The sequence below is a fragment of the Canis lupus genome, chromosome 1 (genome assembly GCF_003254725.2).
Source record: "Canis lupus dingo isolate Sandy chromosome 1, ASM325472v2, whole genome shotgun sequence".
In the NCBI taxonomy this organism is placed as follows: domain Eukaryota; kingdom Metazoa; phylum Chordata; class Mammalia; order Carnivora; family Canidae; genus Canis; species Canis lupus.
Genome location: NC_064243.1, coordinates 84,930,281 through 84,947,573, shown reverse-complemented (window position 1 = coordinate 84,947,573; position 17,293 = coordinate 84,930,281). Strand labels below are relative to the sequence as shown.

The 17,293-nt window shown below is 36.9% G+C and overlaps 1 long non-coding RNA gene across 1 annotated transcript; it reads left to right on the top strand.

Moving 5' to 3' along the window:
- Positions 1 to 8,034: 8,034 nt before the first annotated feature.
- Positions 8,035 to 16,655, top strand: LOC112643849 (uncharacterized). The gene is made up of 5 exons (XR_003125939.3): positions 8,035 to 8,097; positions 10,366 to 10,967; positions 12,308 to 12,413; positions 15,905 to 15,971; positions 16,166 to 16,655. It is a non-coding gene; the product is annotated as an uncharacterized LOC112643849 (long non-coding RNA).
- The last annotated feature ends 638 nt before the right edge of the window (positions 16,656 to 17,293 follow it).

Below are 17,293 nucleotides of genomic sequence, written 5' to 3'. Positions count from 1 at the left end.
GAAATGAGTAACATAAGGCAGCTTATAGTACATATTACAATTTTTTAACAGCAAGTCAGCTATAATACTGATCAATGGTAAATCATTAGCATTTGTGTATCACAGCATTCTTATGGTATCAAATGTTTAGCATCATTTACCTTCTTTTCTCATAAACTCCATTTGCTTGGTTATTTGTATTTATGTTGTATTTGGTACATATCCTTTTTTAAAAAAAAATTATTTGTTTATTTGAAATAGAGAGCATGAGCAGGGGCAGGAGCAGGGACAGAGGGAGAAGAAGAAGCAGGACCCCCACTGAGCAGGGAGCCTGATGCAGGGCTAAATCCCAGGACCCCGGGATCATGACCTGAGCCGAAGGTAGACACTTAACTGACTAAACCACTTAGGTGTTCCTGTTTGGTACATATCTTATCATCCACAAAAACTCAGAGAAAAATAGAAAAATTAAAAAGCAGGAAGAGAAAAATCCCTATGACCTATAAACCAACTTTTTAAAATGTAACATAATGTTTTCAGGATTTACCTCAAAAAGGTTTATCATCTGCTGTGTATAGGCTCTTACCAGACATTATCTTAATTCTCAAAAATCAGATTCCTACTCGGTTTTATTAACCATATTTACAGGTGAAAGAATCACTGCTCAGAGAAGGTAGAAGAATAAGGCTCAGATGACTAAGGAGTGGTTAAGTTTACACATCAGCTTTAATCTCTTGACTGTTACATTTCCCATGTAATTAGAGCTTCTCCTAAAGTACTCCTTCAGTCAGCTATTCACCCAGCCCATGGTACGTTTCAAGTATAGGGATTATTTTCTCTTCAAATAGAAGTTTTCTTTATCTCATCCTCATGCTCTGCATATGAGAACAAAATCTTGCCCAATTTCGCCATGTGTTAAAGCCACTGATGTCACTCAAGGAACATGTGATCTTTATGTTAAGTCTAAAGAGAGCCTGTGCTCTGCTCTGCTCTGGCTGGCCTGACCTACAGCAGAATGTTCTTGGAACCAGAGGCAGTCAGTGGTCTTGTCACCCATCTAGAATAATGGGAAACTGACAGAAGCTAAGATTTCAAGCAGCTGAGTAGGGAACAATAAACCAAATCCATCTCAACTAGGGCTTCGTGATTGATACTGATTCTGCATTTACTACAACGTCTAACACAAAATTCCTTGTGATTGAATTTTAGGGGCTAAGGAAAGATGTTCTCGATCTATATCTTTTAGTAATCAAGATTATCATCAGTGTATGTTACTCAAAAGCTAAGGTGGGTCCTATATAATAACACTGTGTTCTCAAAATGGAAGTCGAGTTGTTAAATAATTTCATTTAATTTTTAGAAATCGCACAGGAAACACATTTTAATGTTTAAGAAACATAAACCAGAAGCATAAGTTTTGTTTATTTTTAAAAATATTTTATTTTATTTATTTGAGAGAGAGAATGAGTGGTGGGGAGGGGCAGAGGGAAGAGAGAGGGAGAAGTAGATTCCACGCTGAGCAGGGAGCCCAACACGGGGCTCAATTCCAGGACCAGGAGATCATAACTAGAGCTAAAGACAGACGCTTAACTGACTGAGCCACCCAGGTGCCCCCATAAGTTCTGTTTAAATAAAGTTATGATTCATAAGATTTTTGTGTGTGTATTTATATAGTGATTTGCCAGGACTCATTATTTCATCATGAACTTATCTTAAAGATACTATAATCTATATTGGCAACTCTGACACTGATTTTATTTATTAGACGTGGGTTCTTGTTCTCATTTTAACATGTTATGTCCAAATTTTTACCATTTTGATTTTGTTCAACAATTTTTGCTTAATCTGACCCATATCATGTCCAATAGGCTGAATTACTAATTCCTTAAAAATAGTGAAATATTGGGGTGCCTGGTGGTTCAGTTGGTTAAGCAAGATTTCGGATCAGGTCATGATCTCAGGATCATGAGATGGAGCCATGAGTTGGACTCCTCACTTGGCTTAAGATTCTCTCCCTCTTCCTCTCCCCCTCCTCCCCAGCTCACATGTCCACTCTCTTCCTCTATATCTCTTAAAAAAAAAGTTAAATATCACCCTATTAATTCTATTATTTATTTAAAACTGCACAAACATTTCTAATCATCCTTCCCTCTTCCTCTTATGATTGGCTCGTAAGTCTCCTTTAAAGGACTGGGGGTGTAATACAGAGTGGGCAGGAATGTGAGACTGGGAATTGGAAGAATGAAGATCTAATCTAACAAACTGTGTCAATAATGCTTTGAGATCTCAAGTAAAGCTTGAATTTAGATTAGATAATTCTTCAAATCCTATGGGGGCTGTGCAGCACACTGCTTAAGATCACATTGCTCAAAGGCAGCTGGCTTAAGTACAAATCCCAGCTCCCCAGCTCCTACGCTTCTTACTAGGAAGCGTGTGCAGGTGTGACGGTGGGCAGGTTGCTTAATGTTTCTGTTTTCTCACCTATATAAAGGGAATAAAAATAGCACCTACTTTATAAGGTTGACAGATTTAAATGAGTTAGTATGGGTAAGGCACCTAAAATTTGGCATGGCTCAAAATAAAATCTATTATTTGTGCCTGTTATTTTTATCTAATCTGAGTCAAATGTTTAAAAATTTATAAGATTCTGAGCAGCTCAGATATTCTTTGAGCGCTATTACATGCTAGGTGTTATACCAGAGACAAAGGCTATATCCATGAACAAAACAAAGATTACCTTAAGTTTTTACTTATATATATATATAATTATAGGCTCCCTTGAATTCCAGCTTATGAAATAAAATGATTTGCTAGTTGAAGGTCTTGCTTTTTTTCTTTTTAAGTAGACTACACACACAGCGTGGATGCCAATGCAGAGCCCAGCATGGGACCTGAACTCATGACCCTAAGGTCAAGAGTCAGATGCCCAACTGACTGAACTACCCAGGTGCCCCAGGGTCTTTGTTTTTTCATCTTTGTTACTAATGTGTCTAGTTGCAGAAATTGGTTACATCTTTCCTTTACCCCAATGCTCTTTACTTCACTTCATACGTTTTTTTCATATTATTTTTAAGTCAGAAACAGTGCCCAAAACATACCAAAGGCTTAGTTAATACAATGTATCCTATGTTGTAAAAAAAATTATGTCTCAGGATGTATTGTGTTCCTTACTTTTTTCTGTGTGTGATTTATATTGTGCCACTCTTTCAACAATCGTATGATTCACCTTTGAAAACACTCCCAAAATTTTAGTGTAACATGTGCTTGTTTTTATCTTTATTTTCCATATATTTTATTGGCCAATAGGAATGTATTAATATTAGAATACTAATCTTATATTCAATAACAATGCAAAATACATTTACAAATCATAATAGGTGACCATCATTTTTTTTAAGGGGGAACATTCCAATGTACACTATCATGTCAGCTGCATATTATAATGTTTTGTCTCTTCCTTTGCAATTTATATGCCTTTCATTTATTTACTTGGAACCTCTGACAATGTTAAATAACAGTAGTGATATTGGACATCGTTGTTCTGTGTCTCATTCATTTCGGGGAAAATTTTCTATATTTTACCCTTATGTTTGATTGCTGTAGTGTTTTATCGCATAAACTTTATTATATTAAATAAATTCCCTTCTACTTCTACTTTGTTGAAAGGTTTTGTGTGTCACAAATGTGTTAGTCTATAAAATTGTATTTGCATCTATTTCAGATCATTTTTTCTTTTCCATCTTGTTAATTCAGTGCATGACATTATTTTGTTAGATTCCTGGAAAACCCCAAATTGGTTATGATAGAGATAATCGTTTTTATATCTCTGTATTCAATTTGTCTATGTTTTGGTTGGGATTTTTGCATACATATTCAGAAAAGAGATGGGTCTGTGTTCATTTCATGTAACTTTTCTTCTTGAGTTTTGATATCAAAATTAGACTAGCCTCATAAAATGAGTTGAAATGTATGCCTTCTTTTTCTAATCCATGGAAGAGTTTTGATAAGTTATTTCCTACTATCTCCTAAAATATTGCAACAATCTTCCCACTCCTCTTCTGGGACTGTAATTTCACATATGTTTGACCTTTTCACCACATCACTTACATATGTTTTCTCACAATTTTTTATATTTTCTATCCATTTTTACTCCCTTAGGATATTTTCTTTTGGCCTGTCTCCAGTTCCTGTCTCTTTTCTTCATTTGTAAAAATCTCTTATTAAACTATTATTGATTTCTTAATCTCAGCTATTTTTTTCTGTTCTATGATATTCATTTGATTCTTTTTCTAGTTTCTAGTATTCTACTGAAAATATCTGCCATCTAATTTTTTTTTGCAGATGAATTCAATCTTTATTTTTTTTAATTGGAGTTCAATTTGCCAACATATAGCATAACACCCAATGCTCATCCCGCCAAGTGCCCCCCCTCAGTGCCTGTGACGCAGTCACCCCAACCTCCTGCCCACCTTCCTTTCCACTACCCCTTGTTCGTTTCCCAGAGTTAGGTGTCTCTCATGTTTTGTCACCCTCATTGATATTTTCCCTCATTTTCTCTCCTTTCCCCTTTATTCCCTTTCACTATTTTTTATATTCCCCAAATGAATGACCATATAATGTTTGTCCTTCTCCGATTGACTTATTTCACTCAGCATAATACCCTCCAGTTCCATCCATGTTGAAGCAAATGGTGGCTATTTGTCGTTTCTAATGGCTGAGTAATATTCCATTGTATACATAAACCACATATTCTTTATCCATTCCTCTTTCATGCCATCTAGTTTCTTAGACTATTATTCTCACCTATTTTAAATTCCAAAATCCAAAACATCTGTGTCTCTCTATTGCCTGGCTTTTTTCTTTTGGTTTTTAGTTATTTGGTCTTGGATCCTGGCATATCTGGTAATTTTTATTAAATTCTGGAAATTTAGTATGAAACATTTAGGTGACAATTTAAGCCTCTTGATAATATTATCTTGATAATATTATCTCCTCCATGGTGGGTTTATTTTGCTCTGAGCAGGCAATTAGGGTAGAAGACCATCTCATTTCAAACAAGGATTGAGATGATTGAAAGCTGAATTTCAGACTCTCTGAGGACTGATCTCTTTTCTGTTCACCTCAATTTCTCAGAAATAGCTCTTGGGAAGAAAAATTTAAGCTAAAACCTGGGTAATTTACCAGAGCTCTCTTCCTTAAGGGTACCTGAACTGTATCTCATCTCTCTTCTCTATCAGTCCCAAAAGATATTTAGACAAGATACCTGCTTGGTATCTTAGCTTCTCCATTGCTGCTTATGAATTAGCCAAGTGGTAATGAAACTATGTATTCTCTCTTCTTTCCAAGGCCTTGGTCCTCCTTTTCTTGCTACTTATCTGGTTCTTTCAAAGGTTCTTCTATTTTTCAGAAGTTGTGTATATTCGCCTATCCCATCTTGATGTTTCTGTAAGTTCTCAGGATGTGTATGCTTTCTCTTGCTCACTTCAGTGTGTTATTTGGGCAATCCACCCCATTTTATAGTGCCCTTTTCCAAAACACTGCTCTAAAATTGCAACTCACAGTTTATATTTATGAGCTTCCCACCATTAGGAATTTAGAAGATAATCCACAAGGAACATGACACTAGGGAGAGGATAAAGAGAGAGGGGCTTGTTTTGTTTCGTAACTTTTGCTTTAATTTGAATTTATAAATAAAAAGTCATTACTGTAATTTTATTTTTTAATTTTTTTTATTACCGTATTTTTTAAAATGAAGAGTCTTTATTTTTGCTCCATGGTCTACATACAAGACAGTGAAAGCACTTTGTGATACCTTAAAATGCTTAAATCTTATAAACACCTCACCTTCAGAAATATTTTTTTCTTTTACTTACGTATCTCTCAATCTCTATCCAGAGAAGTAGAATTATTACTAATTGCTATGGATCAGCTATCCTTTGTACAATGAGGGCTTTTTTTTTCACTTACCATCCTACCATAAGCATTTTTACTTATTAATGCATGCTTCACAGAGTTTAATTCAAAATTTCCCTATTCTAAATAATGATGCAATAAGCAGATACATATACATAATTATTTTATCTTTTTTCACTATTTTCTTTAGATATATTATAAAGCTTGAGAAGCCAATAACAACAATGATCTTAATAATAATTAAATAAACCGTCTTTGCAATATTAAAAACCTGTATTCCATTCCTAGTTCTATAACATCCAATCAGTTTGACCTCAAGCAAATGATTATTCCCTTCAGCACACATTTGTAAAGTGATGACAGCACACCACTATTTACTGACTGCTTAGGGTTGGTATGAGGATTAAATGGGCTAATGTAAAATTAAAATATATATATAAGGAAAGTTTTGGTGGTGATGGATATGTGTATGGCATAGATGGCAGTGATGCTTTCATCACTGTATACTGGGGTGTATATTTATCTCCACAAAACCAGTTGTATGCATTAACTATATATCATTTTTATATGTCAATCATACCTCAATAAAGTAGTTTAAAAATTATTTATAAATAAAATCTGTTTGTCACCAGATATTTATTAAGCCATTAATTAAAAAGTAGCTATTATTATTATCATCATTATCAAAAATAAATAAAAGATTATGTACTTTTTTAGAGAACAGATTTTATTTGATTGACTTATGTCAGTAGAACACCTCTTTGTATATGATTTATTCCTATTTTTATCACCTTTAGATAATATCATTTATTTCTGTCTTTAGATTTTATCAATATAGCACCAAAACTGTTTCTTGAATATCCCCTGTAATGATAAGGAAGTTGAAAACATTCTTTATTGTGCTAGAATTAGTAGGAAGAATAGGCTATCTGTACATTATTAATCTCTCTTTGGGGTGTGTTGTATCAAACTTGTTCTTCAAGTTAATACAAATATTTGTGTGTTGTGTAATAAAAATACCTTTTCCACCATTGTATTCTTTTCTTTCCATCCAATGAGCCACCTGAAAAAACTCAACTTTCTGTTGATGCCAAATTTATTCATCCAGGTACTCCCAGCTCTTCCACTTCAAAAGAGGCAAGTGAACTCAGGTGCAAAACATCCATAGGAGTGTATCTGGAAGCAATTAAGGTCTAACTTCAAGCCAATTCTAAATAAGAGATGTTGTAATAAATGCCACACAGTAATGAAGACAAAAATACATACTCCTGCAATGAACACTTCCTCACCATGGGTCAAGACCTTAATATCTCTGATGAAAGATCCTCGTGTCTATTGAACAGGGACAGATCAAAGCAATTCTATTAGAACAGTGCATAGAAAAGAGTGCTGTGCACCAAAGAAAAGATTTTGGAAGCTATAATCTGTTGCCTTGTTGCAAACATGCCTGAAAGCATATTTAATTAGTAAGTGGCATGGGTTATGTTGATTTCACTCTGTTTTGTTGGAAACCCCTTGGGCTTTCAGATCTCCATCATCTAGGTAGAAATACAAAAGATTTGAGTCATGATCCAAATTAAGCTCAATCTGAGCCTATGGAACTTTTTGGGTTTTTTTATGTTGTTAAAGATCTTAGAATTATAAAATATACTAGCTAGTTCTTATTGCCAATAAATTTCTTGGTGATAGAAACCAAGAGGGGGTGACTTCCCCCTCTATTATTATCTAAGAGGCATTCATTCTGAGAATCAAAGAGCCTGATTTTTTTAATGACACTGATATATGACAAACAGTTTATATCAATATTGGTTTGTGAAAACCTTTTTATTTGGGGAACAGAGTAGATGGAAGGAATAAGTTATCCCTCAGGGCCCAGATACATGCTTGTTCCCTGACTGGTTTCGACCTGGTATTTGACCTGGTATTAACGAGGCTAATTGCCAATATCTGAATAGTGAGAATATTCACAGGAAAATCATAAAAATCCAAAAATATTGCTCTCTGTGGGATACCCCTAGAAACCAAACTTGAAGTAGGTAATACTGAACTACACAGAAGCCTTTCTACTTGAAGGCTTGAGGCTACTCCACATTCCATACATTCTCTTCCTTTGCCATAAGCTCTAAGGACTAAGCTTGACTTACTCTCATCTCAAGGACCTGCCACTGTAAAGAGCCAGGGACACTCTTCAATCATGAGAGAAAGGTAAGGAAAGTAACAAATGCCAAGAGAGGCCCATTTTCAGACCTCTTATTATGTAAGAAAAGTGCTTCTCTATTGCTAAGGCTCCTGTTAGACAAATTTTATCTTCCTCATACATGGAAGTATTCCGCACTGAAATTCATATCCTTATCCCTGGCATTTTGGTAATTTCACTAATGAGTGATCATGTTCATCCATTACTCTGTGGTGTTTTCCAATTGGCTTGGTAGAGCATGGTGATGTGCGCTTCACTATATTTTTATAGAAAATTAAAATATCTTGTTATAAGTCAGAATAACCTTTAAAGATGACCATTCTTTGGCCTATTTCAACATTTTATTACCTTTAGAAAAATCATCTCTTATTGAGAGATTGATTGATTGATTGATTGATTTAGGAGGGGGCAGATGAAGAGGGCAAGAGAGAATCTTAAGCAGGCTCCACACCCAGAACAGCACCCTACTTGGGGCTTGATCTCATGACTCTGAGATCAAGACATGAGCCAAAACCAAAGGTCAGAAGCTAAACCAACTGAGGTACCCAGACGCCCCGAGAGAGAGATTCTTTAATCTTTACTAGTTTCTCTCCAAGAGAAGACTTCCATTCATACCATGTTGCCCAACATGAAAAATCCTTTCTGCCTTCCCATTCATTGCTGCAGAGACTCACTCATCATTGCTCGACAACTCAGTCCTAATTTTCTCCCTCAGTTTCTCAAATATTCTTAAATCTCTTCTTTCAACCCAGCCCGATTTCTCACCTCTCTTGTGCCTGCAAGTCCTTTCTACAAATAACTTCCTTTTCTACAAATAACTCCTGGCCCTTAGCAGTGAAAAGCAGTCAGGTTGGTTTCAGCTTCCTGTTCTCATTGCTTCATTTCTCACGCATTGGTCCAGGCTGCACGGCCAAGCCCCCATATTATGGAGACAAAGAAATTCTCGGGGATGTGAAAAATGGAAGAGGTTCTTAATATTGACCTGTCATTTTTTTCCTGGACCATTACAAAGGAGAAGATGTCCAAAAGACTAATATGTTTAAAAGCAATTATTAAAGAAGCACAACCAAGGAGAGAAATATTTTTATTATCATCACTTTGTAACATGATTGTTTTCCATATTCTTCTATAAAAGATGTCTTTAAGCCTTCTCTCTTACATTGCTTTGGGCATTGAAAACCCCTAGGCTTTTAACAGGTCTCTAAACTTGGAGTAACCCTTGAATGCTGTTTTTTTCTTCTATTGGCTCAAAAAGGAAAGTATTTGGCAATTTAGCAATTCTCTCTGTTAATCTATGCTCGGCTGGAGCTAACTGTCCATTTCTTGAGAGGGGGAAAAGTGGCTTTCTTAGTCATAAACCTGACTTCATAGATCTTGACTGAAACCAAAGCATCCAAAGCTCAAAGCAAAATTATAGATGGTTTCTCTGAATGTATATTTGAAAATCATGAAGTTTGACTCTCCGGAAGGCGAGGATGTCTGTGTCCCATTAAGTAACTGCAAACTACGTGCAATTTATGTTTAAACTAAAATCTGCGTTATTAAAAAAAAGTTTTATAGCCTTATTTGTCCTAGGAATACCTAACATGAATTGTTTCCAATGTTAGAGAGGGTCAGGCCCTTTCTGCTGCTGCATATTTGAAAACCCACCTGAAGCCAATATATTAAGAAACACTAACAGGGTCTTTTTCTATAGGGAATGAGATTATGAGTTGACAGTTCTGTAATCTACATCACGCTCCATTAAAAATTAAGCTTGAACTTATAATTGTCAGGAAAGGCAATTGGAAGACTTATTTTAATAAAAAGATCTGGGTGTGTGAAGGTTTATTATTCTTTTCCATGAGGAAACAGCCACTCAGGTCCTCTATGAAAAAATCTATTGGCCATCAGTTAAAAATGTTACCTAGATTTTTATAGATCCTGAAGGAAAAGTGGGGAAAAATGATTAGGGGTAAGATAAAATCTGTTCTTGGAAGAAAGAGCTCTTTTTTATATTTAAAATGTATAGCAATTTCTAAAGTGGATAGACACATTTCTAGTCACATAATGTTTATCCCTATTTATGTGATGTTATTACTTTGAGTTAATAGTACTCACATTTTAGCAATAGTAGGTTTCTAGAAAACAGCTCCACAGAACCCCCTCCATTAGAAGATTTGGTTCTGAAGTGCTCATCTTCCTTGGGGCATCAATAAAGATAGGCTGGGTTATGTTGTAGAAACAAACTCCAAATCTCAAAATTTAGCATATGCAATTTGACTCTTCTCTTGCAGGCACAGAGCCATCTATGGGACCAGGAGCTCCCTAGGGCAGCTCCCCTCCAAACAATGACTTGAGGATAAGAGAGAAAGAAAGAAAGAGAGAAAGAAAGAAAGAAAGAAAGAAAGAAAGAAAGAAAGAAAGAAAGAAAGAAAGAAAGAAAGAAAGAAAGAAAGAAAGAGAAAGAAACAGTTCTACCATTTGGGACTGCAGTCACATGACAGAAGGAGAAAGAGCTTGAAAAACCCCATACTCTGGCTCTTAAATGCTTCAATCCAGAGCTGACACGCCATTTCTGCAGCCCACTGGCCAAAAGTAGCCTACACCGAGACTGGGATATGCAGGAAAGCATATGCAACATTTGACAAATTCTATGGTCTATGCTTCAGTATACATGCCACTTGGAAGTCTCATCAATGAAAAGTCCAGACAATACCCAGCTCTCTTTTTTTCCTGACCAAGCTACCCTAGAAACCAAGAATTTTCAATGGTTGGAGCTATAAGACAGAAAGAGCCTGAATATCTGTGGTATCCCTGGGAAGGACTTGACTCTAGTGAGCTACCAAATTATATCTGACTTGGGTGAACAAGAAATCAACTTTTATATATTAAGCTGGTGAGATTTCAGGAGTCATTTTTTTTTTCTTATAAATACAGTATTTATTTGTCTTTCTTCTGTTAAGCCTGAGCCAACAACTATCCCTAGGCTGCCTGGGGATGGTATAGGAAATGGAACATATGGAGCAGACAAGACACAGGAGAAAGACCCATGGGAGGTAGAGATGGCTCTGTCATGTGGTGAAGAGGACGAGAAAGGCCACGATCAGGCAAAAAAGCCCCATGGCCTCCAAGAGGGTAACATCCTACGCCATTCTAGACATTCTAGCTATTGCTTCAGAGAGGAGTTCCCGGTGTAGCAAATGATGAGGCTCTCAAACATAGTCCCAATTCCAGCCCCAGAGCCAGCCACCCCTACCATGCATGGCTGCCCCATCCCAATGCACTTGGCTGCTGTGCCCATGTCCCTTGAAATGGTGTTGGTTCAGAAGCGGTGGCTAGAAATAAATGAGGTCAGGAGATTTGCAGCTGTCAAGCCGCTGAGGCTCTCATCTGTCAGTGTCTCCCATGGTTTTAGCACCACTGCAGACAGTTTTCAGATCAAGAGCTGAGAGGTACTCCTGACGAAGAAAGGAGTAGAGGCAAACTTTGCATTCTACTGTCCATTTTCAGGGGGTGAGGGGCTGTGGCAGGAGAGCTGCTCCCCCAGTGAGAGAAGACAAGGGTTCAGGGGTCATCTTGTTATTACAGTATAGCCTATCTTATCCTGAATAATACGATTAGATTGAAAATGTCTTCTGTCTTCTGCCAACCCAGGTCATCAACTTTGCTACAAATTTTACCAGTTCTATCCTCAAATAATCCCCAGTTTTGTCAGAAACAATTGTCACAACCTTGACTCTGTAGTGATGGTTAGCTTTGCCCTGGAACTTCTGGGCTTAAGGGTCTCTGATATTTTGATTTATATATGGGAATGTGGTTTTGTTTTGTTTTGTTTTGTTTTGTTTTGTGTGCTCAGGAGAAGCAAGAAAATATTTTAACCTATCAATTTATAGGTAACTCAAAATAAGTAACTCAAAATAAAAAACAGCAATATAATTAGAGCTCATTGAAACTGTTCATGCCAGATAAATGTAACAATCTGAGAAAGTTTATAACCAATGGATTTAGACTGTTTAATTTCTCTAGAATTATTGCTGGTCATGAGTTGAGAGTTCATGAGTGGAAATTTTTAGGAAGGTAAATGGTTTCAAAGGTATGTTGAAACATCAGAGATCCTCTTTTTTAATAATGAGCATTAAATTAAGATTCATATACATTTTGGATTAACTTCATCGTACTAAGCAATTAATCATGGCTTGCCACGTCCATATTCTTCATTGCTTTTAATACCTTTAGTCACGCAGGGTGGATGAGCTTGCATTTCATCAGAAAAAATTCCAAGCAAGAAAGCATCAAGGACAATGACTACCTATGGCACGGCTCTGATGACAATCCTTTTAAGGTAATCTGCGGCTCCTTGAGAGATTCATTGGATTTCTTGGAGTCACCAAGATTCCATAAACAGATTAATTTTTTGTTACATGTAAAGACTACTAAATGCTTAAGTTTGGAACTTTTCCAGAAATAACCAGTCAGATTTTAACTTTATTTTGAATATTTGCATTAAATTTAATAAACAGGTTTCAAAGTGCTAATATGTTCCAATCATTAGGTTAGGCCCTTTGGAGCCTGGGATAGCTAAGGTAATAACATAGGCCTTTCCCTTCATGTACTCACATCATTTTTTTAGTGTATTTTTCTTTTTTTATTTCTTATTTTGTTTTTATTTGTTTAGTTTTGTTTTCCATTTTTATCGTGTTGTTTAACTACATTTAAACACAGAGTTATGAGATCACGTTCTTTAGAGCCATTAAAATAAGATAGTAGAATATATATCATAAGGAAGAGAAATTTTAAGGCAACATAATTTTTATCCAGTTGAATACATAGGTTTTACAAACTATGTAGTCACTAGAATATAATATAATGAAACAGTATTTCCTTTCCCACATTTTCACAATGAGTCAGTCCTGTCTTACAACCTTTCCCTTAGTTTCTGGTTGCCGGTCAAGGCGAGAGGGCCATGTCTTTCTCACTCTGGACACAGCTTCAGCTTTAGGGCTGCTCCTTGGTTTGATGACTGACTCAGAATGGCCTGGGAGATAGAGAGTTGGATACCCCAAAAAGTATCCTGATTAATTCATTTGAATTGTTGCACTTGTTGGTTTTCTGGGTTAGATGAGTAGGAAAATATTTTCCAGAATCTATTCACTGAAATAATGTGAGACTCAAGTTTCTGCTAACATGAGAGTGCATTTTCTATCACTTCTCTGTATTAAAGCAAAATTACACACCCGATTTTCACTTTAATGTAACTGAATCCAGAGATACTATTTGTGAGGTAAAGCTTATTCCAATTCATCACTATATATTTAATGCTCTGATAAAATTGCTGGCTTTTTCTTTTTTAAAAAAGATTTTACTTAGCGGAACCTGGGTGGCTCAGTGATTGAGTGTCTGCTTTTGGCTCAAGTCATGATCCCTGGGTCCTGAGATTGTGTCCCATTTTGGGCTCCCTGCAGGGAGCCTGCTTCTCCCTCTGCCTATGTCTCTGCCTCTCTCTGTGTGTCTCTTATGAATAAATAATAAAATCCTTTAAGAAAAAGATTTTACTTTTCTATTTATTTATTTATTTAGCATGTGAGCAGGGAGAGGAACAAAGGGAGAGAGAGGGAGAGATTCTCAAATAGGCTCCATGCTAAGCATCAGCCTGACAGTGGCTCAATCTTATAACTCTGAGATCATGACCTGAGTTGAAACCAAGAGTTAGATTTTCAATCAACTGAGCCACTCAGGTGCCCCAGATTGCTGGATTATTCTTATACTGGTATGCATCAACAATATGTTCACATTTCTTATGAGATTCCATACATTTAATATTCGTTTATTATCTCTAATTTTCTCCCCAAGTACTTATTTATTTCAAGTGGAGTTATGCATTTAAAATACTCTGACAAGATCCCATAAGATCACAGGTGGGACAGATATACAATAATTAAGGTCAAATAAACAGCTATCTTTGGCAGAATGATTATTAGTTCTTTTCAATAGTTGAAACAACATGAGTATATGATTCATAAATATACCAAATAGTAGTACCTTTCTGTAGTGAAAAGAACATTAAGCTTCAGAGTTTATGATTTCATGTGATTAGCATATCAGCCAGGATTCCAACAGAATAAAGGGTGGTATACTCAAACTGGATAATTGATAAGATTTTAATAAAGATTTTTTTCTTTAAATATATAGGGTGAGGCTTTAGGAAGACAATGAGGGCTGCTGCTGTTTCCTGGGACCACCACCAAGGAGCTGTTTCTCCCCCCTAGGCCAGAGGACAGAGGAGAACAGTCATGAGAACCCAAACTGAGCACTATACAGAGAATATCATCTAACAATGACTTCCAAATCTCCCACTAGTGTTTTCCTTTGGCCAAACTCAAGAGGATGTTAGAGGGAAAGGGAACCATTGCAGAAGCCCCTATGTACGAATTTTCCAGAACACAAAGCAGGATGAAAAAGGGTAGAATGTTAATCTGGGGAAAGAGGCAAAAAGATATATACCTAGCACAACTAGTGCATATGTTTTAAAAATAAATTTAAATGGCAGACTTGCTCTCTGGGTAAGCTGGACTCCATCTGCCCCTCCTGTCATCAAGTTTTTTGTTTGGTCTGTAGGAAGAGAGAAATACATTTTCATAATACATTTTCATAGTTGGCAGGAGGCTCTTTTTTTTTAATATTTTATTTATTTATTCATTCAGAGAGAGAGAGAAAGAGAGAGAGAGAGAGAGAGGCAAAGACACAGGCAGAGGGAGAAGCAGGCTCCATGCAGAAAGCCCAACGTGGAACTTGATCCCGGGCCTCCAAGATCACACCCTGGGAGGGAGGCTGCGCCATCGGGGGGGCTGCCCCAGCAGGGGGCTCTTAAGAAGTAAAACAAATCAGAACAGGGGTGAGGTAGTGTTTATCTCCTACAAGGCTTGTTGGACTCCTTCTGAGACAACATGGAGAAGTCAGTAAGATGGACTGAGAAACCACGGGAATCCTGAGAGTTTGTAGAGCCCTGGTGACAAGATGAAGAGTTGAGATAGGTTATTCTCCTCCATCTTTGCATGGAATCCAAGAATGTTCTGGCAAACACAAGATTGGAAGCTTTTGGAGCATCTGGAAACAATATTATGGGCACTACTACTGAACTCACGGGAAAGAGTAACAATGGCACAGCTCTTCCAGATGGCTTCAGGGGCAGTGGAATAAACCACAGACAAGAGCTGGTAGGGGGAAAAAAAAGATCAGCACAAACGTAGTAGTATGCTGGTAATGTTTAACAACCAGCTTTCATGAGTGAAAAAAAGGCATGGATAATAGTATTTGACCCACAGCCAACATCAAGCTACCATCATAAATTTACCTAATGCAGATTTTGGAAGAGGTGTGCACAGTTGGCTCTGGTGAGCTCTGGTGGGAATATAGCTCAGCATAGCACTGGTCACAAACCTCATTTCCTGAATGTAGCTGAAAACTGGCTTAACATACATGTGAAATACTTTAGGTGGCTTATACTTTCATGATCATTACATTCTACCAACCAAGTGGATAAACTGTTGTCATCACGATTTAGGAATAAAAAGAAAGTATTACTTCATTCTTTTCCCTATAGTCTGAGGTCAGTGAAATCTGAGACATCTGGGCGGCATGAATAATATGTCATAATTATAAGTTCCTGATAGTACATCGAAGAGCTCTGTGTATGTAATAAATAGGAATATAAGTAGGATGGAGCATTACAGTGTCTAACACAAGGTCATGTGGTCCTAGTCGTGTATTTCCTTTGCAGCTATGCAACTACCAGTTTTTTTTTCTTCCAGTTTGACAGCATTATTTCTCTTTCAGGCCTGCTTCAGTGACTCTCTCTTCCCAATAGAACATAATCGCTTCCTTGGCTGAGGATTTTCCCAAGGTACCATGTGGCTGCTCATGCCTGCTTTGACTCAGCAGTGACTTCTGAATTTGCATGGGTGAAGTCACATGAATTGCTCCAGTCTCATCTTCTATTTCCCGGCCCTGCCATTTCCCTCTTCACATCCACTCTTGCCTGCCTTTGCGTTCCCTCATATTATCCCCCAGGTTCAGCTACGCCCTCTGATTCTGCAGGTTCTTGGAAGTTGCTGGTAGTCTGGCTCATGTTGGGTAAACTATGACACATGCTGCTGAGAAATTAGATTGCTGCCAAATATTAAAACAGGTATTTATCCATTTAAAAAGTTCAATGTAAGCAAAAGGTGTCAACTGCACCATTCTGTGTCCACCTTCAACATCATTTTACCCCTCCTTGTCTCTTGCATGATCTGTAACCTAGCAAGCAAGTTATTTAGCAAGTGCATGTCTTTTGAAACCTAAACTAACCTATAACCATTAAGAAAACTAAGAAAATCAACTCTTATTGGCTTTCTCCTAGTAGAATACTGACGGCTAGAAGATATTTTAGAAACGGGTGAGCTCCCTTGTTCTCCAGAAGTCATAACACAAATTAAGTCAGCACCTCTCTGGTTAAGAAATCAGCCTTGTAGTAAAATACTATTTGTATCTGATGTTTAACCTGCTCACTCTTCTGGCCAGAAGACTTGGAAAGTTAATTCATTCATTTGGCCAACAAATATTTATTCAGTGTGGACACTTTGAGAATAAAAATATGAACCAGAAATGGATTCTTCCCTCAAGGGCCTACACTCTACTAGGAGAGATAAAGCAGGTTCACAAATAACAATGCTACAAGGTGAAAGGTAGAAACTCATTAGAATTAGGAAGAAAGTAAAAGAAGGAAGAAAACATGCTTTCAGAGGAGTAGATATGAGGAAGAGATGTTTGAAGGATGGGGACTGTGGATGTGAGCCAGCTGGAAGTGAAACATTGAGTGGGGTATTCCAGGTAGAAAGGAAATGTTGAGTCATTTAAAAGAACAGTAAACAAGCTGTTTTAATCAGATATGGTGTTCAGTATAAGGGGCACTAAAATTAGGAAGGGAAAGTGAGGTGGTGGCAAGTCTTGAATGCCTGATTAAGGTGTAAACTCATTAAGGGCATTGGATCAGAAACCTAAATGATCCAGAATTATTTAATGAGGACATTTAATCTGGTGGCAATACATAATATGTATGGAATGTGGGGGTAAATTATATTAGGAGTCTATTGCAAATATAACAAGTCAAAAAGTATTAAGATTCTAAACTATGGCAAGCCCAGTAGGATAGAGAAGGGGATCAGATAATAATAGTAGCTAAAA